Genomic DNA, 26,895 nt, shown 5'->3' with positions numbered 1-26,895 from the left:
TCCCACACTGCGTTTAATATTAAGTCAATGGAAACATTATTAAAAGAAGTTCCTCTTACTAAGGCACACTTCCTATGCTGTCACTGGAACCTCCTCATGATTCCCTCCTGAAAAGCTGGCTGCAGCTTCCAGTTGGTCAATGAAGGGTCCTAACTGTGAAAATGTGAGGTTTGGGAAAAGCCCTGTGTGAGGCCGATGTGGTACTTGCAGATTTGCCTAAATGGAGACAGTTTTAGTTGAGGGTAGTCTTTCCTTATTAATTGTTTCTGTCACTTATAAAAGGATCTCATGAAATATTCCCCAAACCCATGCTTTGCAGAGGTTTAGTTATTATTTAGCTAAACATGGGCCACTGGCACAGTATGGATACCCCAAATAAACACACAAATAAAACTCCCCAAATCAAATGTGTTTCCAGAGAGAGACGATAGTTTGCTGTTCTTGGTGGTGGTGGAACCACATCCGGCTGGCTGTTCTGAGGCATAAACTGAATGATGACACAGAATCACAGAGGTGGCTCAGAGGCCAATCATCAAGAAGGTAAAAGACTTTTAGACCTCATCATTTGAGGAATGGTTGAAGAATTGGAAGATTCAGAGAAGAGAGGCCTCAGAAAGAATGTTAGTTGTGTTCAAATAGTTAAATGGTTTGCACGTTGTAAGAACTTGAACTCATTCTGTAGCACCCAAAAGTCAACATGGGATTACAAGTACAGGCAGTGGGGTTTTAGCTGCATGTACAGGACACTGGAGTCAGGTCTGGGATTGAATTCTGCTTCTGCCACTTATTAGCTGTTTGATGGTGGGCAAATTCCTTAACCTCTATACCTCAAATTTTTTCTCATCTGTAAAATGGGAATAATAATTGTACCTTATGGGGCTGCGAGAATTAAGTGAGTTAATACATATAAAGCATTGCAACAGTGTCTGACACACAGTAAGCACTGGCTATTTACATCACTACAAGAAGGTGTGGCATGATCGCCTGGTCTAGAAGCTCAACATATCTCAAAGAATTTTCCACAAAACATGACTCCCTGAAGATGCCTCAGGAGAAAAGAGTTCTGAAATCAAACTGCTCAATCCCCAGCCTTGAGATTCATGAGACAAAGGACTGTAAGAGAATGCAAGTTACTTTTGTTTAACTAAATATCTCCCATTTATTTCACCATGGAACCCTCCTTTAGTGGAGAGATATGGTGAAATACAGTGTTACACAAAACACATTTGAGTGAAGACTAAATCACAGAATTGACCATTCAGTTGTGCCTGTGGGAGAGTGGTTACGTTTTGATGGGCTGGGTAGATCTGGTTTCTGGAAAGGACGTCTGCTGATAAAGCATCAGGTTTCTGAGGGGAGCAAGTGAGGCATTTTAACATCAATACTAACAGTGTGGAAAGACCACATGCATCACCTCCCCAAATCGCTCTGCCTTGAAACAGAAAGAAACTTAGGAAGTGAGAGGTGGAGAGGAAACAAACCACTTTTTCATTTAACATTCATGGAAAAGATGTTTGCTTATCTCAGGCCTTGCGATAAGCAACGGAGACACCAAGATGACTAAGACACCATCCCTTCCATCCAATGTATGGATATGACCACAGGAGCTGAGCACAGGGGCTTGCAATACGGTATGATCATTGCCTTAGTGGAAATTTAGAAATAAAAGGCCCAAGAAAACAGACAGGAGGGAAGACTAATTCTGTTTGAAGGAGAGAGGTTTCTGGAGGTGGGGGTGACTCCAGATCTCCTCTGTGAGGGAAGAAGAGGTACATATTATAGGTAGAGACATGGGCCAGGGGAGGGTACTCATTAGAGAAAGGAAGACCAGGGAGAGGGACCTGGGGGAAAGGCACCAGAACAAAGAATGAATTTATGCTCAAAGATAAGAAGATATCAAAAGTGACGCCACATTCAGAAATGGCCAGGTTAAGGGCTTAATAACCAAGAGCTCAGAGTTTTCAAATTTACTTCTATTGCTTGAGAAATCACTTTAATCAACTACACCCTTTTTTTAACTATTTGAGTTGGCTTCATTTGTAAAACGTGGGAGGGATGCAGTAGGTTTCTAAGACCCCCTCCTTCTCTAATATTCCCTGATTCCATGAAAGTTTATAAACTGGGATCCACCAGGCTTTATTTTCCTATCAGAGCCTGATACCAGCCAGCCCATTCTGTGAAATTTTAAAATCTTCGTCTTAAATCAACCACCTTTAATTACCTAATTATTAGTTTTGCACTTTCCTGACCTCTTCGTTTTTCTTTCTCATCCTTTACTTTCAAAGAGAGAGACCTGAACTCAGAATTCCAAGTGTGGCCTCCTCTTGGGGTAGAGAGATCACCTATCTTCTTTTTTTTTTTTTTTTAATTTTTATTTATTTATTTATTTATTTATTTACTTACTTACTTACTTACTTACTTACTTACTTACTTACTTACTTACTTACTTACTTACTTATGGCTGTGTTGGGTCTTCGTTTCTGTGCGAGGGCCCTCTCCAGCTGTGGCAAGCGGGGGCCACTCTTCATCGCGATGCGCGGGCCCCTCACCATCGCGGCCTCTCCCGTTGCGGAGCACAGGCTCCAGACGCGCAGGCTCAGTAGTTGTGGCTCACGGGCCCAGCTGCTCCGCGGCATGTGGGTTCCTCCCAGACCAGGGCTCGAACCCGTGTCCCCTGCATTGGCAGGCAGACTCTCAACCACTGCGCCACCAGGGAAGCCCCCTCACCCATCTTCTATTCACCAGCACGATGATTCTGTCTCGAGTTAATTTGGTTGCCACAAAACATTGCAGACTCGTGTGTTTCTGGTTACTTGCTCCCAAATGCATTACTTTGCATTTTTCAAAGCTGAATACCATTTTACTTTTTCCTACCCATATTTCGATAATTTCTTAATATCATTCATGTGTTCAGTGCCTGCCCACACTGGGGTCTCCTTCTTCTAGTCTGGTACCATCTGCATGTTCTATTAATCTTTTTTAAAAAACACTGGGTGTAATACTTTCTCCCATGTCTTTTACCTATATTACCTCACAGCCAAATGCCTGTTCTGGCACTCAGATCCAAGGCTGCCTTTGCCTGTTAGTCAGAAACATCACTTCGCAAATGCAGTTAAAAATTCTAAATGCTGCTTCTTTATCTAACAGTTGCTCAGTTCTTGTGGATTTTAACATCTTGTAGTTGGATGATATTATTAAAATAATATTATCCAATACCCCCATTTTATGGATGAAGAAACAGGCCCAGAGAATTTAAAAGTGCCATTGGCAGGGCAGGATATGGGAGAAACCAGCACTTAAGGTTCCCATCATCTCATTCGCCCCAAGATGCATTCACGGTGCATGTACTTATGCCCTCTCCCTTTCTATGAGCCTCTAAGAGGCCTGAAGAGGGGTGGGGCTTATCCATCCTCAACAGTTAAAGAGCCAGGTTCTAATGAAGAATAATGTTCAAAATCCCTTTCCGTCTTTCCTAGCTTGGTTTAATAGTATTTATTTTTAGAAAAATTCCTGGGATTCTTTTCCATCCTTCATTAGCTTTCAGAATATTGGAAGTGGTTTCTTCCATACACTTTTTCATGCCTCACATTGTAGTTTATGGTTTTCTGCTAATCTTTGTGCATTGAGGATTTCCAAATACCCACAAAAATTATTTACAATTCATCTTACTTTGAACCATTTTTTGGCTTCCTAACTTATCAATCATTTGCCTGAATTGTGCAAGAGGTATAAGAATTTAGTTCGTTATTTTCTGTTGTCTGGTCATTACTCACTGACTTACTCAGAAAATATTTTTTTCCCCACTGTCTTCTCACGTCATGACAATCATAAATGAAAAATACTCATTTTTTTAGACTGTTATGCTAGCATTAAATCATTCTGGTTTTTTTCTGCCAAGTTTTTTTCTCCAAGTTTTGACTGAAACTGGGTCTACATGATACCAAAACATCCAAATGAAAAAGAAAAATTCAGTTGAACCACTCAGATGTTTATCCACCAAATCCAGATATTTGGCAAGTGTGGATGATACTTCTGGATAATGAGTGATTCCCCCTAGCGTCAACATTTTCATCTTAATGCTTCAATAAATAAAGATACAGCTTGATTATATGTACTCTGTAGAGGATGGTAGTTTCTGGTAGACTCAACCCGTGTGTGAAAAGAACCTCTGACTCACTAGTCTGTCTAGGTTGGGATGAAGTTGTTTGTCCCGTGTGGATGTGATGGGCTTGTTACCATGAAGAACTGTGGGTTAGGAAGTGGGCATCTATCCCAGCATAAACTAATCCAGATGCAACAAAAAATTCAAGGGAGAAAGAATCAGGAACTTGAATCTTCCTTGGCTGTAGAATTGTGGTAAATACTTCTAGATCTCCATACTACCCAATTCTTTTAGTTTGCATAATTTGCCTAACTTGTCCCTTAATATAATTAAATGAAAAACACATATTTTGCATTTAGACATTGTCATTCTGAAAGATTTTACATTCTCTCAATATTCCAGTGAAAAGAGTTTTACTATCTTAATTGATCAAATGACTAGAGTGACGCTTAGACAGTTTCACATAAAAGGTAGAAAACATTTGAAGACTAGACCTGAGTCTAGGATTATAGATTTGAGGGACTTTAAAGGTCTTTTAAGGAAAATCCCCATCTAATGCTTCAAGCTGCTCCCCGTTTGGCACACGTGTTGAGGGATATCAAGGCAGTTCTAGAGACAGGGAATGGCGTTATTATTATTTTTAATTTTCCCAAGAATCTACCTCTCTGTGGCTTCCATTTCCCGAACGCTGACTTCCTCCTTGAAGCCCCAGGACAAGTCACGCTGTCTTTTTTACATCATTGATATCTGAAATAATTTGTCTCATCCTTTACCCCTGACCACCTACTTGTCCTGAAATTTCAACCAAGACTTCTCTTCTCCGGCCACCTCTGCCCCTCCTATCAGGAGGTCTGATGTTCTTCCCCGAATGTGTTCCAGTTTGTTTGGGTTTCTCTTCAAGCACTGGACACAGGGAGACTGTGCTTCTCCGAGGCTCCCCTCCCCCGAGCTGCTGACTGCCTGGAGTCTGGCGGCATACCACCAAGGTGGGAGGGGGCCTCGCTGGCCAGATGAAGATGGCTTCCACCCCGGCCTCTGTCTCACCTCCGAGTTCATCCTCACATCGGAGGCCTGACTTTTTGATGACAAATAGAAACTTGAGTACTGCCACCCTCCACCACAGCTAACTGCTCTTCACAGCAGTAGCCACTGCCGCTCAGCCCCTCCTGGCAGGGCTCCGGCACAAGGTGAGGGCTCTGAAACTTGTACACAGCACTGTATAGGTCAGGGGCTCTGACAGGTACCCAGGCCACCTAATGACGGAAAGTTTGATCTGGCAGGCAGTTAATCAGCAGCAATGATCCTGGCTCTGTGGGCAGAGTGGAAAAGCAAATGCCCATGCTCCCTCTTTGCGGTGGTAGCGGGGGGGTTGCCCCTTTTTCTCACCTGAGCTTTGCTGAGGCTCCCACACATCTGTAGTTTCTTTACAGCTCCCGGCAGCCATTCTTGAGGCCCCAGTGGTGACTCTCCGGGGAAAAACACTGAACTTTCCTCCCACCTTTTAGCCTTTCTCCAGGTACAGTGTAACACTGCCTGGTCCAGAGTTGAACTTCTTTGAATTGTGGTTCGTACCACTAGCGCCCTGGGTTTATAAAAAAAGGGTAACATTTCTGCCTTGTACTGTGGCTATAAAAACCATTAACCTAATTTTCCAGCTGAGCCAATTTTGAATTAAATGGCTTCATGTCAGGAACAGCAACATTTGGACGAGACTCTAATAGATCCTGTGATAAATGAGCAGCTGCTGTGGGTGAAAGGTCACTCTAATTCCAGATTCTCTGCCTGGAAAACGCCGAGACAATAAATTACCACACAGATTCTGTAAAAGCCAGAAGGGGTTCACATGGGAGACTGAGGCGAGCAGGACGGTCTTGGGTGGCAAAGTGGACAACCTCTGTGACGTTGCTGTTAGCTTGAATGAGTTGATGAGGGTGCAATCTGGAGGTGACTGGGCAGCCTCTGTTCTTAGTCTCTGCCCCCTCACAGCAGAACCCGGCACATCACAGCACTGCCCCAAAACAGATCCAATAGATAATATTCGTAAAGACTTGATGGGGGAGGTGGTGGGAAAGAGACTGTCTGACAAAGCTTCATAAAATCCTGTTTAAACATCTCAGCCAATTCCCAAGAGTTCCCTCTGGGCCTTTGTCACTTCATCTTTCCTCTCTCTCCATTCCTCTTCAGGGCCAGCATCTACCTCTTCCCTTCTCCCTGGCTCCTACTCTCAGCCAAGGTTCCAGACCTACACTGGACTATCCCAGGTTTCCTCTCCATCCTTTTCTTATACAGAGTATTGCCACACCTTCTCAGTTTCTAATAGGCAACTCCATACCCATGGTATGCTGCAAGCTAAGGACTCTTCTTAGGGCCCACTCATCTTCCATGGGAGGGATGGGAGTGGGCGTGGTATTGTTGCTTGCAAAACACTTTCCTAGACACAGTTTTTCCCTGACATGTGGGTAAATTATTTAGGACTGTATCTAGCACATAGTACATGTACCAAAATGGTAGATTCTAGCATTGCTAGTAAGTAATATTATTTTAGAGGGAAAAAAATCCTCTGATTCTCATTCATCTATTCTCTTTGGACTTGAAATTCTGTTGATTTTCAATTTTAAGGACTTCGATTCTTTGTAGTTCCCAAACTCTGGTGTTCCAAAGAATAACCTAGTGAAGACCTCACAAAGGTTCCTGTAAGATTTTAATTCTGTAGATCTGGTCAGGGACTCAAGAATCTGTATTTTAACAAGCTCTGCAGGTGATTCACATGTAGGTGGTTTATGGCCCACCTTTGAGAAATACTGTCTCAGGACTTCCAATTTCTTCCTACTACCAATACATTCCTTCATCCATCTCTACTACCCGATCAATTTTCTTGAAGCCCAATTCTGCACATTTCTGTGCCCCAATCCTGTGCACTCTTCCTTCTCACTGTACCTTACTATGGTCACCCTAACCTCTCGCAAGTCTCACCAGAATTATCCCAAATCACTCCCAACCACCCTGATCCTGCCCTTACCTCACTGCAGTGAATCCTCAAAACAGTAGCCTCAGGTGCCACAGAGGCACCCTTTAGTAATAACATTCAGGTATTTCTCCTCGGCTCAGAATCCTCCAGTGGTTTCCAATCTCACTCAGAGTAAAAGTCCTTACAGTTACCTCCAAGGCCCCTGTCATCTGGCCCTGCATCTCTCTGGCCTCATTTCTCACCACTCTGCCTCCCTCACTCTCTTCCAGTCACAGAGGCCAGGCCAGGCACACCGTGCTTCCTGTTCCCTCTTGCTCCTTGAATAGAGGAAGTGGGCTTTGCCAACAAGAATGAGATTCTTAGATGTAGAGCATCATGTGAGTGTCTGAGAAAGCCATGGGAAGGTATCAAGTCAAAGCCTTACCCCAGACACAGCTGTATGGCCACGGGGGCTTTGGCTGAGTTTCTCAGCTGCCCCTGCTAGACTGTGAGCTTTCTAACACTGATACTCAGGTCCAGTGCTTTTGTCCACCATTACCCTCCTCTTCTCAGTTTACGTACAACACAAGAGCTCATAAATGTTTGTTGGGGAAGTAATGATGTTATTACTACATAAAGAGACTGCCCTGTTCTGTCATAGTGTAACTACCTTTTAATAAAAGCCTTTCCTAATTTTATGCTGGATTCAATCATTTGGAGACTACTGAATGTGGTTCAAAGTATAATAGCCACTGTCAATTTATTTGCACTACACCAAGATGGTACCCTTTTCCTCTATGTGATGAGAATGTACCTCTGTCTGGAGCAAAGGCCACCCACAGTGCATGGTTGAAGCTGTAGTTCTGGGTACCCAGATAAATTTAAGGGACACAGCACTAACCAGAATGATGGCTACATTGACTAGAGGTGTTTAAGAAACAGCTGTTATAAGACTTCCCTCCTTACCTGTCAAGTTTGAATTGCATTGACTTTCTGGTTCCAATGATGAGAGCTAAGATTTTGACTGAGACTCCTTCATTTTTTGATATCAGATGCACAAGGACCACAGCTTTGCTAGATTGCAGTACATTGTGCTGGCTCCTTGAAACATTTACTCCTGGCTGACATCATTGAGTATTAGCTCTAGAAAGCTTTGTTGGGCTAAAGCTGTAAGGTGCAGGAGAAAACCACTGGTCTCTACAGCAGTTCCTTATCACGTGGATATGCTGCCGATCACCAGATTTATATCAAGCCCAGACTCTGCTGTTGTGTTTCAGCATTCTTAAGGACATTGTTGTCTGTATCATGCAGGATACTTCTCTAAAGAAGCCACAGAGTAAAATTTCTTAGGGCACAGGGAGAGAGATGCTCCTCTTGAGCACTGATTTGTTCTTAATAGACCCTGTGACTCCCGTAATGGATTATCTTTCCCTCTTTTTTTTTTCTGATTTCTAGGAAGCTCAGAGTCATATGTGCAGCAAATATACAGGATCTTATGGCCTTCATGTTCCATATTAATCATTTTCTACGTTAATCATTAACCATCTACTTGCTCTACATCGCTTTTTCTTTTTAATTAATTTTCTCACTTTAAAAACTACCTTCTTATAATCTTCCTAAAATCCTTTTAGAATAGGGCAGAGTTTAAAAAAGTCATAATTCTTTACTGTAACAGGTGTTCCCACTGTGCTTATCACAACACCAGACACTATCTGCAGAGAATCCAGAAAATCCAAGGGCCTAGAGATGTAGGGTTTCTCTTACTGAGGGAACAAAGAAACAAGACCAAAGCACTTCTGCAGACTATAGCTAATAAGTGGTACAAATGCCCAGAAGCCCACCCAGAAGCCTGAGAAATGTGGGTAGACGTCCCAGGGTTACAACTACTTAAGGCAAAGTTAGTAGTAAGATAAGCCCCACCCCCACCTGGGTGTTTTCATTCTATGGATGTAGCTAGATGCTCAGCTGGTCCCAACTGGCACAGGTGTCCCCAGCTGGGGACTTGAGTACCACATAAGCCAGGAGCTGAGGAGAAAGAGGCACCGTAGCTTGACTACCTCTGCTGAGAAATGCCATCAGCTTTAAACACCTCTTTGGCATAGGGAAGTCTCCAGACACCTTGGGCTCATCACTAACTGGCTTCCCACCATGAGTCTGGCATTGTGATAGGAAGTCAAAGAAATACAAACGTGGGTGATACACAGACTTCAAGGTAAGCAAAATAAGTCTGATACATAAATAGCCCTAATATAAGGCGTAAGTGTCAAGTGCCAAAAAAGCATAAGTAAACTGCTACAGGAGTTGAGAAGAGGGAAGGGTACCTTTTAGCTAAGAGATCAGAGAAACTTTCAAAGAGTTTTAACTGCATCCTGAAGTGGGCAAAATTTGGACCGTATAGGCAGAACCGTAAGAGCAAAGCTATGGAAGTGTTTAAGTGCAGGGTATGTTTGCAGAACAGTAATTAGGTCAGTCTGGCTGGGTGGAAGTTGGGTGAAGATAAAAGATGATAGGGGATGAGGCTGAAAGTGGGATTGGTAATGGGATTGTGCTTTATGGGAATTAACCCCATAATGATGGTCAGACACTAGAGATGGAAATTCTAACAAGGGAACTGCCATAACAGTCTAAGCAAGAGGTAACACTAGGAAAACATGCTAGTGATATCTCAGAGAAATGTGAACAAAGTGTGAACAAAAGTATTGTCAAAAAGACAGATGTTGTCAGTCTCTGCCTTATGCTACCTCCTCCGCTTCTCTTCCACCCCCATGTACACTTTCACACAAACTTGCAAATAATTCCCACTGTTTGTAATCACCAATGAAGCTAGTTGCTCACAAGCTGCCAATCTTTCTTCCTTGGAAGGGATGGATTTTCCCAAAGTAAACTGGAAAATCAAGGCATTTATGCAGGGAATATGTTGGGGGAAAATCTAAAGAATTCAGATAAATTTTTATTACTTTTAAATTTAATAAATCACTTAATTACTTCAACTCTTTCCTTTTTTACAGATAGAGGCTGAGTAGTGTGAAGCAGGCCCTCCATTATCCCTGATCCAAATGAAATAGCAGTGCTGAGATGAATGTGGCCTTGAGCTCCTATAAAAGGTTTACTACCACTGCACTTGGGAAGGGACTGATCCTTTTCTTTCCAAGAGTTAATAGCCAGGTTGATTCTGGATTCTTCTCTCGATTGCATCACTGTTCTGCAGGACCAGGGAATCTTAGGTGTAACTGAAGCTTTAGATCCTCAGAAAGGCAGTTTCAACCTCTTGAGTGGTGTCCTAAAGCAACCCTGATTTTTTCACTACTAAGAGTGATCCATATTCCTAAACTTTAGCTGGCCCTTCCCACAGCCTCATTTCTTGCCATGCCTCCACCCTGCCCCTCAATCTTTCAGAACAACTTGAAGTTCCCCAAGCATCTGCTGTTTCCCGTGTCTATTCATTTACATACATTTTCTCCCATGCGAAGAAGGCCCTTTCCTGTCCTACCCAGCATGCTGGGTCCTCCTTGCCTTCAAGTTCAGCTCACCTTCTCCTTCCTTGAGAAGTTTTCTCTCACCTCTTATCTCAGTTAAATGCCTGTCCATGTAATCCTATGTCACCCAGGTTTACCTCTATCATAGCAATTTGTTCATTCATTTCTTAAACTAATATTACTGAATGACTGCCAGATACCAGGTACTATGCTGGGTCTTACAAACATCATAGATATATATATCTATATGGAGGAGACCTATTAAAAAATGGTGATGAGACCCAGTGAACTACACTCTAACTGTTGGCTTTCTTTCCTGATTTTCCTGCTCTGCTGTGAGTTTCTTGAGGGCAAGAAAATAGCTCAGTGTCTCTTACTTATCAAGTGCTTAATAAATACTGAAAGAACAAATGGAAGTTGGCTACTAGTAAGGAAGACTCAGCAACTGTAGACGTCAGGTCTTAGAATTACAGTGAGGTAAGCAGTTGTTTGACTCTGAATTATCATCAGATTGGAGTCCCTGGGGCTTGGAAGGGGCCTTAAAGGGAATGTGACTATACATCCTGGTTTGCCTGGGACAGTCCCAGGTGACACCTGTTCTTCAGCATCTGTCTGGGTTAGCATTTATTCTAGATTTTTCTTTATTTCAATGACGTTATTATTTTATTAAAGTAAGTTGGGATGGATTTGCTAGACCTGGACTCTTTATTCTCAGATTCTGCCCCAGGGAAAGGGGCTGAAGATGGAGTTAAATCACCCATGGCCAATGATTTGATCAATCATGCCCATGCAGTAGAGTCACCATAAAGCCCCACAAAGACAATGTTCTGAGATCCTCCAGGTTGGTGAACATATGGAGATCTGGGGACTGAGGTAGCGCTCTAGGAGAGGGCATGGAAGCCCTGTGCCCTTTCCCTACACCTTGCTCTGTGCATCTCTTCCATCTGGCTGTTCCTGAATTATATTCTTTTATAATAAACTGATAATCTAGTAAATACAATGTTTCTCTGAGTTCTGTGAGCCACTTTAGCACATTACTAGAACCCCAGGAGGGGGTTGTTGGAACCTCCAAACTAGAGCAGGTAGGTCAGAAGCACAGGTCATAATCTGGATTATGACTGGCATCTGAAGTGGGGGGCAAGCAGCGGTCTTGTAGGACGGAGCCCTTAACCTGTGGGATCTTACACTATCTCCAGGTAGATAGTGTTAAATGTGAGATGAATTGCAGGACACCCAGCCGGTATTGGAAAATTGTTTGGTACACCCAGCTGGTATCGGAAAATTGTTTGGTGTGGGGGAAAAACCTTTACGTATTGGAATTGTAGATGCCAATGTCAAAAATAATAAAAGTAATAAATATAATACCTTTTAGATAAATAATAAATGTAATGATGCATTTTAATAGTTTCTACTAATATCCCACTTTACTATAGACAATTGAGATCTTCCTGGTTTTGAGATCCTATTCCATCACAAGTAAGAGTGTAACCTTAGGTAAACTAACTCCTTTGTCAGTATGTCTCCTCACCTGTGACACATGCATGATAATAGGCATCTAGCTCATAGCACCTAGCTCATATGAGGCTGTAATGAGTTAAGCATTTAGAAGAGTCCCTAACACCTACTAAGCAATAAAGTCTGTATTTATTGTTCTTGTTGCTATTGTTATAATAATTATTATTTTTTAGCATATATTTACTGAAATATCTGTGCCAAGTCCTGCAGATACCTGGATGATGAGTAAGAAACTAGGAATAAAAGGAAAGCCTATCAAGAAATATCCTCTGGCTGTGTGGGAGGACCAGCCACTTTTTCACTTTTCACACTCTGCGTAAGCCTGGCCTGAGCAGTGTAGGTGGAAAAGCTCTGGGCCCTGAGAATACCATGGAACTAGGTACTGTTCCTGACTCAGCCACCAGCTAACCTCAATTTGCTCATCCAATAAAATGCAGTTAACAGTGCCTACTTTGCAAGATGGTTCGAAAGGGATTATATCGGACCATAGTTGTAAAGAGGCCAACATAGTGCCTAGAAAATCTAGATGCAAAGACCTTTAAAACATGTTTGAATCCATGAAGTCCACCTGTCTTCCACCTGGACAAAACTAACTTGGTCATTTCTGACATGGGCAGGCTCTTTGGCAGGAACAGCTGAGCGAACAGTAAAGCCAAAGGTATAGCTCTTGATGAGCTCATGGTGGAGGCCATTCCAGGCAGATTTCTCCAGTCACAGCACCATGGGTTAAAGGAAGGAAAATATTGATGTTTTATTGAATTACTCCTATAGGTCAGATCATGTATCACTGCTGTGATCTAAACAATGAGCCGGTGCAAGAGGAATGCACAGCTGAGACTGATGAGATAAGCCTTCCCCAGCCCTGACTCCTCCAAGAGTCAGTAAATTGCTTCCTTTATTTAATTACAAATTAATTGAAAACACTCCCATGCTGATAAAACAATACTAGTCCCCGATTTGTTGATAATAGCCTAATCCTCCTGTAACAGTCCCATAGACACCATCGCATGATTATGTCATCAATTTTACACTTGCGGGGTCTGGATAAACATGGCTGCCTGAGGTTCAGGAAAAGGATAAACACGCAGAGAGGTGCACTTTAGGAAGACCAATTTAGAGGTAAATTTGGTGTCAGATGATTCTGGGTCGATTCCCAGTTCTGCCGGTCACTAGCTAGGAGGCATTTTGAAGCCCGTGGAGCCCTTGAAGATGAATAAATATATAAAATGTCTAACACTAGGCTTGTCACATAGTGCGGGACTCATTAATGTTAGCTGCGTTCTTTTTTCTTCTCTCCTCCTCTATGCACTTAGGGAAATTCCTGCTTTTCTTATCAGTTCAGAAGGCTATCTTAGTCCCAGGAGGTCAGAAACTATAATGATACCCTCTCCAGCATCCAGAGCCCCTTATCAATCTGGTCTTCTGTACTCACCAGGGCAATTTGCACCCCATGATCACCCCTTCGTGCTTACTATAACACTTGCTTTTGCTTGATCACCAGATTGTCTCATCTTTCCAGAGTGAGCAGTGTATCCTGTTATGTGAAGTGGGCACCAACATTGCTGGCTAGCAAAGCACATGTGTTGGGGACACTACTCACTCCTAGGTAAGGCAACTACAGAAATGTTACTGCAGTTAAGGACAGGCACACATAATAGAGAGTAAAGCAGCATTTCAAAGCATAGGACTCATTTTAAAAGAGCACGTAAGAATTAGTTAATGTTAAAGCTCAAAGGATTTTGGAGGCCAGGCCATTTACTAGCACAAGATATATGGTCCCTATTACAACAAGAATCATCTCTCCATTATGACTGTCAGAATAAGATTCTACCAGGAAGAGTAATTAACGTTCATGCACTTTTGTATAAAGCAGAAATCAAGACTCTGTGTCTTTATTTCAGTGGATGAAACTTTGAGAATAGGGCAGAAGAAAATCAGACACTGGCTTTGCCTGTATTGAGAGGATGAACTGGTCTCTCATAGTTTTCATCTTCAAGACGAAAAAAGAAAAAAGGGGGCTTCCCTGGTAGCACAGTGGTTAAGAATCCGCCTGCCAATGAAGAGGACACGGGTTCGAGCCCTGGTCTGGGAAGATCCCACATGCCGCAGAGCAACTAAGCCTGTGTGCCACAACTACTGAGCCTGCACTCTAGACCCTGTGCACCAAAATTACTGAAACCCACGCACCTAGAGCCCGTGCTCCACAAGAGAAGCCACTGCAATGAGAAGCCCGCGCACCGCAACGAAAGTAGCCCCTGCTTGCCGCTACTAGAGAAAGCCTGTGCGCAGCAATGAAGACCCCAAGCAGCCAAAAATAATAAATAAATTTATTAAAAAAAAAAAAAAAGAAAAAAGGACATGGTCATGTCCATAAAGCAGAGAGGTACACTTCTATGAGCCTGGCCCAGGAACACTAAGGATTCATAGTTTCAGAGTTCTCAGACCACTTTCTACTTTCTTACCGAACCCCACACACCCAGTCCCTGGAAGAAAGCCAAGAGAGGAAGGAAGTTCTTTCTCAAGACAGAATCACAATCCTTATTATGTGTTCATGTCATTTTTGCAGGAGTCATTTCTGAGCCTGTCTAATTGCAAAATGAATTGGTGTGGAAAGATGAACAATATTTAAGTAAACCCTCAGTCAAAAAAAAAAAAAAAAAAAGCCTACCTTAAAGCAGGAGTTTAGGGACTTATGAAAAGTCTTCACATGGGATCAAGAAGAATGATTTGCTCCCTTCTCCTCTGCAGCACATGGCTTACACCCTCTCACTGTGCTTTTCTCCTGGCATGCCTGACACTCCTCTAGGCATGAGAACTCTGAGGGTAGGTTATGGGTCTTGTTCATGGTTGAATTTCCTTCACCCAGTGAATGTCTGATGCACAGTACAATATCAGTAACTCTTTGCTTTGTGAAACAACTAGAGGGAGAAAAAAAGAAAAGCAGAGGAAAAGAGACAAAAGAATGAAAGTTCTTTCAATCATAGAGCTATGTTTGCTTCAAAGCTAATCAGAAAGTAAAAGCTGATTTTGCATGTATTATAAGAAAAGACAATGTTTTTGGATCTGAAAGTTGATAATCAGTATCACCTCATATAACTATTGAAGCTACACACAGACATCTCTGTAGTCAGAGCCACAACAACTTGCAGTCAGAGCCACAACAACTTGTAGTGCAAACAATGGTTTCACCAGGTGAAGATAAAGTAAACTTCTCAAATTCAAAGCATGTTTAGGCCAAGCCTATCACCCTGACCGAGGGACTAATTTGCTGTACTGAATAAGATCATCTAATTGGCAAAGCTGAGATAAAATACTGATGGCAGATGTCAGTAATCCAGTTGTCTGCTAGATCTCATCCTGCTAAAACTAGAGAAGACATCAGATAAATTTTTGATTAGGATGTCTTGCTGATAACTTCACTTTTTTTAGTGTATAGGAGTCAATGAAGGGACTTAGCCCAAAGTTTCATTCTGATCAACCAACAATAATGGATTTATATCAATTAGAATGTGTTCAACCACAAGTACATTAATATCTGTATATTATTAAGGAAATACATTAGCTCACATAAATGGAAGAGCAAATACAGTGCAGATTTCTCAGTTGGTTTGTCCAATGGCTCAATGCGGCCATCAAGAATTCTGAGCATTCTCTTCTGCTGAACTACTGGCCATGTCAATTTCACCTTAAGTCTAGTTTCTTTCATGGCAATGGAAAGGCTGCTGGTAGCAACTGAGTCTACTATCCTTTTCACATCTAGTGGAAGAGAAAGAAAGGCCTCATTGGCTTTCTTTTAAGACAAAAGAAAAATATTTCCCCAAACTTTCAGCAAATCCCGCCTCACATCTCATTGGCTAGAATTAGGTAATATATTCATTTCTGAATCAATTACTGGCAAGGACTTGGGATTTCTCTAAGACCCATCAGACCCATCCTTGAAACTAAAAGGGGAGACTGCTTCCCCTAAGTCTTATTAGCAGTATGAGAGAGGGAGAAAGACTTCAACCTAGACCATATATATATATTTATATATTATATACACTGAGAAAACCATAATTCAAAAAGAGTCATGTACCACAATGTTCATTGCAGCTCTATTTACAATAGCCAGGACATGGAAGCAACCTAAGTGTCCATTGACAGATGAATGGATAAAGAAGATGTGGCACATTTATACAATGGAATATTACTCAGCCATAAAAAGAAACGAAATTGAGTTATTTGTAGTGAGGTGGATGGACCTAGAGTCTGTCGTACAGAGTGAAGTAAGTCAGAAAGAGAAAAACAAATACTGTATGCTAACACATATATATGGAATCTAAAAAAACAAAAAAAAAAGGTTCTGAAGAACCTAGGGGCAGGACAGGAATAAAGATGCAGATGTAGAGAATGGATTTGAGGACACGGGGTGGGGGGAAGGGTAAGCTGGGATGAAGTGAGAGAGTGGCATGAACTAATATATATTACCAAATGTAAAATAGATAGCTAGTGGGAAGCAGCCGCATAGCACAGGGAGATTAGCTCGGTGCTTTGTGACCACATAGAGGGGTAGGATAGGGAGGGTGGGAGGGAGACACAAGAGGGAGGAGATATGGGGATATATGTATATGTATAGCTGATTCACTTGCTCTAAAGCAGAAACTAACACACCATTGTGAAGCAATTATACTCCAATAAAGATGTTTAAAAAAATAAAAAGTTTGACATAATGTAAGAACAAACTATTTTTGGAGACTTTCGCTGTTAGATTACTCCCGAGGTAATACTGCTCATTTGTGACATTATATAGGTACCCACTATTAACTAAGGTCAGTTGGAAAAGCAAAATATTGTTTGGCAAGCTTATGTTAGAAATATTTTCTATCTTTCTAATAGTAACTAAGATGAAAATTTACCTTTTCTTTATCTCCTGAACTTGAAGATTTGGCCCATGATTAGAACACAGACTTGTTGAAGCAAATCCCAACTGAAGCTTTGTGCACTGCTTGAAGATACTTCCTGAATATTTTCAGAAGTAGACTTCGAGTGTTCTTCTTGTTTTTCATTTTATTTTTAATACTTCTGTAATCACTGCTTTTCCCGATTACTTAAGATTTTTTTCTTTTGATCTATTATTGTAGCAATGGAGCTGTATAACTAGATTTCAAGATAACCTCATGGCTCTGCCTTTTCATCTATACCTGCTTTCTTGGCATGTATATGTGTTAAAATCATAGCTGAGTTGAGTGATAGGGGGCTCTTTACCACAGGATTCATGAAAGAAGAAATACTGCACACTCAAGGCACATGAGTCAATGACTTTGCAGCAGGCTCCCACAAACTACTTTCTTTAAGCAATCTTTGTTTTTGCTAAGCTCTGCTATGTAAGTACTGCCATTTACAAATTATGAAGTTCAGGCTTGTGGTGGTGTTGTTGGAACAGACTTCTTAACTTGTGCTTTCATTTTATTTCAACATTTTTAATATTATAAGGTACTTATCAAATCAATTAGCTGAGAACAGTGACCCACTGTCTTTCTGGGTCAGTCTGTTATTCTGTTACATTATGCTGTGCTGTAATTTCTGTCTGAACACCCTGTTGAAGGGTGTGAATAAAACGTCTTATGTTTGTGACTCCTAAATTGCTTCACCTGATTGTTCCATTGTCAATGACAATTGTATGACATTTTATCAGTCTGTAATTACTTCTTCAATTAGATTTACTATGTTGCTAGCTGTGTAAGACCCAAAAATCTCCTGGCAGAATAATAAAGCAATAGTGTGGTTTAATTCATCTTTAATCTCCCATTCTGTGAAAAGTTAAACAAAGCTTGTGTTTGCATTTGCAAACTTTCTAAGCAGTATGAAGAGTTATTATTAAAAGTGCTACTACTTTGTCATGTAATTAGATTTTTGTTTGACTAATGTGTCAGATTTTCTTGAACATTAAGACTTTCAATAATAAACACATATCATAGTATTCATAAACATAACAAAATATTAATAGTATGTGTTGATATACTTCATCATTTCTACATTAAATTCTAATAATTCCCAGGATTGAAAAGGCACTTTCACTATGACGAGGAACAGTTTTTCTATCTTAAACAAGCTGAAGTTTCAATATTGGGTCAGATTCAAGAGAAGAGTATGGGACTTGGGGTTGTAAATATCTAGGATGAGTCTACTGGTGCCACAGGTGACCATGAACAAACTACAGGACATCATTGTGCCATCTTGGTAGATTAGTCATGATTGGATGAAAATACCAAGTTACAGTTATTTTATTTTATTTTGTAATCAGTCATCAATTTTATATACCTCACTGTATACATGTCAGTCCCAATCGCCCAATTCAGCACACCACCCCACGGCAGTTTTCCCCCCTTGGTGTCCATACGTTTGTTCTCTACATCTGTGTCTCAACTTCTGTCCTGCAACCCGGTTCATCTGTACCATTTTTCTAGGTTCCACATACATGCGTTAATATACGACATTTGTTTTTCTCTTTCTGACTTACTTCACTCTGTATGACAGTCTCTAGATCCATCCACGTCTCAACAAATGACTCAATTTCGTTCCTTTTTATGGCTGAGTAATATTCCATTATATATATGTACCACATCTTCTGTATCCATTCGTCTGTTGATGGGCATTTAGGTTGCTTCCATGACCTGGCTATTGTAAATAGTGCTGCAATGAACATTGGGGTGCATGTGTCTTTTTGAATTATGGTTTTCTCTGGGTATATGCCCAGTAGTGGGATTGCTGGATCATATGGTAATTCTATTTTTAGTTTTTTAAGGAACCTCCATACTGTTCTCCATAGTGGCTGTATCAATTTACATTCCCACCAACGGTGCAGGAGGGTTCCCGTTTCTCCACACCCTCTCCAGCATTTGTTGTTTGTAGATTTTCTGATGATACCCATTGTAACTGGTGTGAGGTGATACATCATTGTAGTTTTCATTTGCATTTCTCTAATAATTAGTGATGTTGAGCAGCTTTTCTTGTGCTTCTTGGCCATCTGTATGTCTTCTTTGGAGAAATGTCTGTTTAGGTCTTCTGCCCATTTTTGGATTGGGTTGTTTGTTTCTTTAATATTGAGCTGCATGAGCTGTTTATATATTTTAGAGATTAATCCTTTGTCCGTTGATTCATTTGCAAATAGTTTCTCCCATTCTGAGGGTTGTCTTTTTGTCTTGTTACGGTTTCCTTTGCTGGGCAAAAGCTTTGAAGTTTCCTTAGGTCCCATTTGTTTATTTTTGTTTTTATTTCCATTACTCTAGGAGGTGGATCAAAAAAGATCTTGCTGTGATTTATGTCAAAGAGTGTTCTTCCTATGTTTTCCTCTAAGAATTTTATAGTGTCTGGTCTTACATTTAGGTCTCAAATCCATTTTGAGTTTATTTTTGTGTATGGTGTTAGGGAGTGTTCTAATTTCATTCTTTTACATGTAGCTGTCCAGTTTTGCCAGCACCACTTATTGAAGAGACTGTCTTTTCTCCATTGTATATCTTTGCCTCCTTTGTCATAGATTAGTTGACCATAGGTGCGTGGGTTTATCTCTGGGCTTTCTATCTTGTTCCATTGATCTATGTTTCTGTTTTTGTGCCAGTACCATATTCTCTTGATTACTGTAGCTTTGTAGTATAGTCTGAAGTCAGGGAGTCTGCTTCCTCCAGCTCCGTTTTTTTCCCTCAAGACTACTTTGGCTATTCGGGGTCTTTTGTGTCTCCATACAAGTTTTAAGATGATTTGTTCTAGTTCCGTAAAAAATGCCATTGGTAATTTGATAGGGATTGCATTGAATCTGTAGATTGCTTTAGGTACTATAGTCATTTTCACAATATTGATTCTTCCAATCCAAGAACATGGTATATCTCTCCATCTGTTGGTATCATCTTTAATTTCTTTCATCAGTGTCATATAGTTTTCTGCATACAGGTCTTTTGTCTCCCTAAGTAGGTTTATTCCTAGGTATTTTATTCTTTTTGTTGCAATGGTAAATGGGAGTGTTTCCTTAATTTCTCTTTCAGATTTTTCATCATTAGTGTATAGGAATGCAAGAGATTTCTGTGCATTAATTTTGTATCCTGCAACTTTACCAAATTCATTAATTAGCTCTAGTAGTTTTCTGGTGCCATTTTTAGGATTCTCTATGTATAGTATCATATCATCTGCACACAGTGACAGTTTTACTTCTTTTCCAATTAGTATTCCTTTTATTTCTTTTTCTTCTCTGATTGCCGTGACTAGGACTTACAAAACTATGTTGAATAATAGTGGTGAGAGTGGACATCCTTGTCTCATTCCTGATCTTAGAGGAAATACTTTCAGTTTTTCACCATTGAGAATGATGTTTGCTGTGCATTTGTCGTATATGACCTTTATTATGTTGAGGTAGGTTCCCTCTATGCCCACTTTCTGGAGAGTTTTTATCATAAATGGGTGTTGAATTTTGTCAAAAGCTTTTTCTGCATCTATTGAGATGATCATATAGTTTTTATTCTTCAATTTGTTAATATGGTGTTTCACATTGATTGATTTGCATATATTGAAGAATCCTTGCATCCCTGGGATAAATCCCACTTGATCGTGGTGTATGATCCTTTCAATGTGTTGTTGGATTCTGTTTGCTAGTATTTTGTTGAGGATTTTTGCATCTATATTCATCAGTGATATTGGTCTGTAATTTTCTTTTTTTGTGGTATCTTTGTCTGGTTTTGGTATCAGGGTGATGGTGGCCTCATAGAATGAGTTTGGGAGTGTTCCTTCCTCTGCAAGTTTTTGGAAGACTTTGAGAAGGATGGGTGTTAGCTCTTCTCTAAATGATTGATAGAATTCCCCTGTGAAGCCATCTGGTCCTGGACTTTTGTTTGTTGGAAGATTTTTAATCACAGTTTCAATTTCATTACTTGTGATTGGTCTGTTCATATTTTCTGTTTCTTCCTGGTTCAGTCTTGGAAGGTTATACCTTTCTAAGAATTTGTCCATTTCTTCCAGGTTGTCCATTTTATTGGCATAGAGTTGCTTGTAGTAGTCTCTTAGGATGCTTTGTATTTCTGCAGTGTCTGTTGTAACTTCTCCGTTTTCATTTCTAATTTTATTGATTTGAGTCCCCTCCCTCTTTTTCTTGATGAGTCTGGCTAATGGTTTATCAATTTTGTTTATCTTCTCAAAGAACCAGCTTTTAGTTTTATTGATCTTTGCTATTGTTTTCTTTGTTTTTATTTCATATATTTCTGCTCTGATTTTTATGATTTCTTTCCTTCTGCTAACTTTGGGTTTTGTTTGTTCTTCTTTTGCTAGTTCCTTTAGGTGTAAGGTTAGATTGCTTACTTGAGATTTTTCTTGTTTCTTTAGGTAGGCTTGTATAGCTATAAACTTCCCTCTTAGAACTGCTTTTGCTGCATCCCATAGGTTTTGGGTCGTCATGTTATCATTTTCATTTGTCTCTAGGTATTTTTTGATTTCCTCTTTGATTTCCTCAGTGATCTCTTGGTTATTTAGTAACGTATTGTTTAGCCTCCATGTGTTTGTGTTTTTTACGTTTTTTTCCCTGTAATGCATTTCTAATCTCATAGCGTTATGGTCAGAAAAGATGCTTGATATGATTTCAATTTTCTTAAATTTACTGAGGCTTGATTTGTGACCCAAGATGTGATCTATCCTGGAGAATGTTCCGTGCGCACTTGAGAAGAAAGTGTAATCTGCTGCTTTTGGATGGATTGTCCTATAAATATCAATTAAATCTATCTGGTCTATTGTGTCATTTAAAGCTTCTGTTTCCTTATTTTCACTTTGGATGATCTGTCCATTGGTGTAAGTGAGGTGTTAACGTCCCCCACTATTATTGTGTTACTGTCAGTTTCCTCTTTTATAGCTGTTAGCAGTTGCCTTATGTATTGAGGTGCTCCTATGTTGGGTGCATATATATTTATGACTGTTATATCTTCTTCTTGGATTGATCCCTTGATCATTATGTAGTGTCATTCCTTGTCTCTTGTAACATACTTTATTTTAAATTCTATTTTATCTGATATGAGTATAGCTACTCCAGCTTTCTTTTGATTTCCATTTGCATGGAATATCTTTTTCCATCCCCTCACTTTCAGTCTGTATGTGTCCCTAGGTCTAAAGTGGGTGTCTTGTAGACACCATATATATGCGTCTTGTTTTTGTATCCATTCAGCAAGCCTGTGTCTTTTGGTTGGAGCATTTAATCCATTCACGTTTAAGGTAATTATCGATATGTATGTTCCTATGACCATTTTCTTAATTGTTTTGGGTTTGTTTTTGTAGGTCCTTTTCTTGTGTTTCCCACTTAGAGAAGTTCCTTTAGCATTTGTTGTAGAGCTGGTTTGCTGGTGCTGAATTCTCTTAGCTTTTGCTTGTCTGTAAAGCTTTTGATTTCTCCATCAAATCTAAATGAGATCCTTGCCGGCTAGAGTAATCTTGGTTGTAGGTTCTCCCCTTTCATCACTTTAAGTATATCATGCCACTCCCTTCTGGCTTGTAGAGTTTCTGCTGAGAAATCAGCTGTTAACTTTATGGGAGTTCCCTTGTATGTTATTTGTCGTTTTTCCCTTGCTGCTTTCAACAGTTTTTCTTTGTCTTTAATTTTTGCCAATTTGATTACTATGTGTCTCGGCGTGTTTCTCCTTGGGTTTATCCTGTATGGGACTCTCTGCACTTCTTGGACTTGGGTGGCTATTTCCTTTCCCATGTTAGGGAAGTTTTCAACTATAATCTCTTCAAATATTTTCTCTGGTCCTTTCTCTCTCTCTTCTCCTTCTGGGACCCCTATAATGCGAATGTTGTTGTGTTTAATGTTGTCCCAGAGGTCTCTTAGGCTGTCTTCATTTCTTTTCATTCTTTTTTCTTTAGTCTGTTCCGCAGCAGTGAATTCCACCATTCTGTCTTCCAGGTCACTTATCCGTTCTTTGGCCTCAGTTATTCTGCTATTGATTCCTTCTAGTGTAGTTTTCATTTCAGTTATTGTATTGGTCATCTCTGTTTGTTTGTTCTTTAATTCTTCTAGGTCTTTGTTAATCATTTCTTGCATCTTCTCTATCTTTGCCTCCATTCTTATTCCGGGGTCCTGGATCATCTTCATTATCATTATTCTGAACTCTTTTTCTGGAAGGTTGCCTACGTCCACTTCATTTAGTTGTTTTTCTGGGGTTTTTCTTGTTCCTTCATCTGGTATATAGCCCTCTGCCTTTTCATCTTGTCTATCTTTCTGTGAATGTCTACAGTTATTTTTTAAGCAGAAAAATGAGGCGAGGCCATAGGACCTCTGTACTATGATGTGTAAGATGACACTACCACAGGCATTGATGTTTAATTATCAAAGAGAGATTTTTCAATTAGCTTTTAAGTACCTGCTTGAAAAAAAAAAATGATACTACCACAGGCACTGATGGGCTACTGGGCCTCCTTTATGTCCCCTAACTCAACAAGTCTATATCCTTAGATGGGCTCAGTTTCATATCTTGTGTCCCTAGGTTCAAATTAGCCTTCTCTCTAGTTCTGTAACCATATTTAAGTTTATTACCTGATTTAGGTAGACAGAATTCCAAAAACCCCACCCAGACTGTCTTAAATTAATTTATTTGATGTGTATTTGAATTCTTCATTCTTTTCATCTTCTTGACCAGTTCTGGTCATAATGATAAAGACATTTTAATGTCTTTCATTTAGCTCTGGCCAGAACTCTAATATCATTCCACTGAATTGTGAGTTTCTGTACTTTGGCTCTCCAGTCAAAACTTTAAAGACAGAAACCCTAAAAATCAAGAAAGCGTAATTTCTAAGCAAGTGAATGTTGCAAACAATTATATATTTTCTCCTTTGTAAATGCATAGTCTGTCCTCTAGAAAGGACACACTGATTCTTATTGTACTTTATGTAAGAACAATACTCTTTTTGGTCCATCTCGTTCCCTCGATAAAGGAAAGATGTTGATGTCAGGCAGCTCAATGTCAATTTACCAAAGGACAATTCCCTGAAAACCAATTTGCCAAATGGCTAATTCACAGAATTGCTAATTCTAGATTTGACTTTTAAAAACTATTTATAGTGTTTATAATAATTCATAACAGCTTTTGGAAACTTCTGGGAAGATGTTTTGATTGATTTGTATTCCGTACTCATAGCAGCGTGCTGAGGAATGTTCAATTTGTTCCTGGCCAAGTCCCTGGGTGTAGCTGGAGGGAGCTAGGACATATTAAAGGGATCCTCTGCAATGAAAAAGTCTGAGAAAAGAGCAACAACTCAGAGTGGGCTGTCAATCCTAGAGCAGGAGGTGCCTGAGGGTGGGACTATAGGGCAGGGAAAGGAGAAGATAGAGGGACTGGTGTTGGATTACCCTTGAATATATTCTTTTCTTCACTTTTAAGCTTTATTGAGGTATAGTTGATGTAATAAACTGTGCATATTTAAAATGCTCAATTTTAAAAGTTTTGGTATATGGGTATATCCATGAAACCATCACTGCAGTCAAGATCATGAACATAGCCATCATTCCCCCAGTTTCCAATTATATATATATATATATATATATATATAGCCATCTGACGTCATCCTACAGATCACTGATATTCTGTTCATTTTTTCAATCTTTTTCTCTCTGAGTTTCATTCTGGATAGAATATATCACCTGTGACAGCCATGGGGTTAAAGAATGAGATAAACAGACAAGCCTAAGATAAGTCCTAACTTTTCAGTCTGGAAGATTGGGAAAATGGTAGAAACGTTAAGAGAAATTAGAAGTCAAGAGAGAAGCAGGTCCAGATGCTGATCTGACTCCTAAAAGACAAGATTCTTTTCAGGAAGATTGAATCAGGGAAGCATCTTGGCAAATGCAGTCTGGTCATAAGAGGTCAGAACCAGAGTTAGACTGGGAACACCATTAACTCAAGAGTGTTAGGGAGGCTAATTAGGATGAACCTGGCATTGAATCCCCGGGGCGGGGGGGAGCTCATACATGTAGGGGACACAAAACTTATGACAGGTGTTTCAGTTTATGACCCATCTCAAAATGAGAATAATACACACAAAAGATGGTGTAGTGCAATGAAGAAGGCACAGGCTTTGCAGTCGGGTAGATGAGAAGCCTTGTACCAATTGGCCTGTCACCTGTAGCCCAGACTCTTTCCTTATTTGGGCCTCACTTGCCTACCGTTTCAGCTTTGGCAAGTTTCTTAACCTCTGATGTTCAGTTTCTTCATTTAAAATGGGGATTATAATAGCTAAGCATAAAGTTATTGTGCATATTAATCAAGATAACAAAGTATACAAAATCATAAAGCAACCCTTTTCCCCCTTGTTTCCTCCTGTCCCTTTAATTTTAATCAGTGAGGCAAGTTTTCCCCCTGCCCCTCTATGAAAACTTGAACATATCCCATGTATTAGTCTGCTATTGCTGCTGTAATAAATTACCTCAGACTTGGTGGTTTAAAACAACACACATTTATTATCCTATAGTTCTGGAGGTTAGATGTCCTCGTGGGTCAGCAGGCCTGTGTTCCTTCTGGAAGCCCTGCAGGAAAAATCTGTTTCCTCACTTTTTCTAGCTTCCAGAGGCTGCCTAATTCCTTGGCTCCTGGTCCCATGCTCTGTCTTCAAAGCCAGCAGTGTAGCATCTTCTGATCTCTCGCTCTCTGTCCTTCTGCTTCCACAATCACATTGCCTCCTGTGTCTGTGACCCTCTTACCTCTCTCTTATAAGGACCCTTTGGATGACACTGGGCCAACCTGGAAACTCCAGGATAATCTCCCCATATCAAGATTTTTAACTTAATCGAATCTCCAAAGTCTCTTCTGCCATTTAAGGAAATGGATTCACAGCTTCTAGGGACTAGGATGCGAACATCTTTGGGAGGCCATTCACCCTGTCATATCCCATTACTTCTCCAGTTGCTCTCAGGTAATATATGTGCTACATCGTTTCATGTCACAAATATAATTTCAATTCAGGTATTAAAAAATGTGGTTTCATGTAATAAAGCTAATTTTATTTAAACTTGATGCTTCTGCTCTTCTGCATCTAGTGCCTCTTTGAGCAGCAAGTGTGCAGTCAGTCCTGGAAAGAAGGTACAATTGGCTACTTTTTTCTTTCCTCATGGAGTCGTCTTCTTCTTTTCTTATCAGTGCTTCTGATTTCTGCAGGGTTAGAGCAGCAGGAGAGAATGCAGAAGTAAGGAAAACAGGAAGTCTGGGGTGGTCTAGAATCAGCAGTCTCTGGACCTGGTAGATATTTAAATGATTCTTCCTTTCCTGGATGCTTCTGGGAAGTCTTTGGTGATCGCACCCTCAGCTGTCACTGGGGTTCTCTCACCTAAAGTTCTCCCATGCGCCAATACTTGACTTCTTGCATAACCTCTAGGCATCCAGGAGTCTACCTCCAGCTTCCCTGCTGCTCAGGTCCTCTTGCCCCTCCAAGAAGTTCTCTCCAAACAGCTGGTTCACAGGAAATACACAAAGCCTTTGCACTGACTCTGGGAGTATATTCAATTCCCATACCTCTGTCCTCTACTCTGTTTCAGCCAGCCTCTGCTTGTTTATATTTTTCAGATGTGGCTCAAACATCAAACCATTATGTCCCCCAAAGTTCATAGGAATTATATTAAGATCTTGAATTAGTCTCTTCAAAATTCCTTTCTCTGGATTTGGGTTTAGGAGGTGGTACTCTCATCCCTCTCTCCCTTGGAGGGGCACGGTAGGAGACACACAGTACTGCTCGCTCCAAAGAAAATCTCTTCAAATATGTACCTCTTGACCTTTTATATCCTTGATGTGGGTGAGTGATTGAGTCCTATAAGAGTTTTTGAACATCTCCTTTGCCAGTTGTGCAAATTGGAATTAATTGTT

The 26,895-nt window shown here is 40.4% G+C and overlaps 1 long non-coding RNA gene across 1 annotated transcript; it reads right to left on the bottom strand.

Annotated features, from left to right (window-relative positions):
- Positions 1 to 2,411: 2,411 nt before the first annotated feature.
- On the bottom strand, positions 2,412 to 18,342 carry LOC309617618. The gene is made up of 2 exons (XR_014238089.1): positions 5,489 to 18,342; positions 2,412 to 2,674 (listed from the first exon to the last, which is right to left on the bottom strand). It is a non-coding gene; the product is annotated as an uncharacterized lncRNA (long non-coding RNA).
- Positions 18,343 to 26,895: the final 8,553 nt, after the last annotated feature.

Source organism: Balaenoptera borealis (genome assembly GCF_965194805.1).
Source record: "Balaenoptera borealis genome assembly, chromosome: 1".
NCBI classification, from domain to species: Eukaryota; Metazoa; Chordata; class Mammalia; order Artiodactyla; family Balaenopteridae; genus Balaenoptera; species Balaenoptera borealis.
This window is presented reverse-complemented; position numbering and strand designations above follow the sequence as displayed.